General features: G+C 54.4%; 1 protein-coding gene and 1 long non-coding RNA gene across 2 annotated transcripts in view; one reads left to right on the forward strand and one right to left on the reverse strand.

The window, feature by feature from the left end:
* Gatad2b (GATA zinc finger domain containing 2B) overlaps nt 1–651 on the reverse strand; it is a 94,035-nt gene extending 93,384 nt beyond the window's left edge. Inside the window, exon 1 of the mRNA XM_013508226.1 lies at nt 409–651. The gene's annotated coding sequence lies outside the window, so the exon portion shown is untranslated. The remainder of the gene's footprint in view (nt 1–408) is intronic.
* Nucleotides 7–1,657, forward strand: part of LOC102023955 — a 7,046-nt gene continuing 5,395 nt past the window's right edge. The window contains exon 1 of the long non-coding RNA XR_264866.1: nt 7–232. This is a non-coding gene — a long non-coding RNA (uncharacterized LOC102023955). The remainder of the gene's footprint in view (nt 233–1,657) is intronic.

Below are 1,657 nucleotides of genomic sequence, written 5' to 3' on the forward strand. Positions count from 1 at the left end.
CGGAGCAGACACTGCGGTACAGACGGGGGCAGCGGCGGCGGCGGCGGCTGCACCGGCGGCGGCGGCACCACACAAACAAGGACGCTGATTGGGCAGCTGCCAAGCGCCTCGGCTCCGCCTTACTCACACGCCACGACGCCCATTGGACAACCTGAGCCGGCCACCCCGCCCTCCTCTTCGTAGATCTACCAATAAAAGCCAGGATGCTGAGGCTTCGCCCCACCCTTGAACAGTGAGTGGTAGGAGAAGTGACAATTGGCGCATTGAAGACCCAATCCTAAACGGAGGAGGGGGATGGTCTAGCGGGGGCGCGCTAATGGGTACCTCAGCCAGTCCCAGACACATCCGGGTCTTCGACAACCCATTAAGTGTCGGGGGTCAAAAAATCGCTTCAGGCTGCAACTTTACCTTAGAGACGTTTTGGTCCCCAGGCAGCCGCCGTACCCCAGGCTCCCAAATCCGGGATTCCCCTTTGGTCAGCTTTCATTCTTTCAGTTCTAAAGATGGAGCCTCTCGAACGGCGGTGTGCTCTGCGGTGGGCGGTGTTTCATCGCGACAGGGTCCAGGGATTTCACGATAGAACTAGCTTGGCCTTAGGCGCTCGGGCCTTGCTCTCTATTTGGGGCGTGGCCTGTCTTCGTGTGCCCCAGGCCTTGGACTTCCTGGTGTCCGTCCCCCGCTGCACAGTCCGGTCTTGGCCAAATCACAAGAGCAGAGAAAAGGCACCCAGCGAAATTCAGTGAGAGTCTATGGTGCTCAGGGCCCGCGCAGCGCCCTGTCTCGGTCTGGCCGGGTGTACAGCCCACCATGTCCCACCTGATCGACTCTAGGCCCAGCTTCTACCAGCCTTCCGCCCTCCTCGAGCGCGAGCCCCTCCTAAACTCTCTGGTGTCCGCACGGCTCGTCACAAGTACTGTTCTTGAGCACCTTAAGGACAGGAACCGAGTATCACAGAATCAGTATGTTGAGGGCATGTTCAGTGTTTGAAAACTAACGTTTTGGGGAAGGAGCTGTATGCCCAGACACTGGATTATCTGGTTTATTCCTCATAAATTTGTGAGGCAGGTACTGTTATCTCTGTTTTACAGATGAACAAATGAGGTGCAGAACCAATGACATTTTCAAAGTAACACACGTTGAGTAACAAACGTTTGAACCCAGGTATGAGAGAAAACAGGCTCAGGCTGGGCGTGGTGGCGCGCGCCTGTGATCCCAGCACTCAGAAGGCTGAGGCAGGAGGGTCGCTGTGAGTTTAAGGCGAGCCTGGACTACACAGTGAGACCCTGTCTCAAAAAAGAGAGAAGGGGGCCGGGGATATAGCTCAATGGCATAAGTGCTTGCCTGGCAAGCACAGGGTCCTAAGTTCGATTCCCGGTACCAAAAAACAAGAGAGGAGAGAGAGAGAAGCAGCCTCAGAAAGTTTAAGTCGTTTGCCAAGGTCAGACAGCTAGTTGTCAAGCAGTGGTTTGAACCTAGAAATACATAACTGAAAAAAAATACATTACTGGTTTCAGAAGCACTAGAACATACAGTATTTTCAAATGATTTAGAAGTCATGCTGTGTTGGGGCTGGGGATTTAGCTCAGCGGCAAAAGCGCCTGCCTGGCAAGCGCAAGGTCGTGAGTTCGGTTCCCGGTACCAGAGAAAAACCAAAAAA

Source organism: Chinchilla lanigera, unplaced genomic scaffold (assembly GCF_000276665.1).
Source record: "Chinchilla lanigera isolate Chin_1 unplaced genomic scaffold, ChiLan1.0 scaffold00144, whole genome shotgun sequence".
Taxonomy (NCBI): Eukaryota; Metazoa; Chordata; class Mammalia; order Rodentia; family Chinchillidae; genus Chinchilla; species Chinchilla lanigera.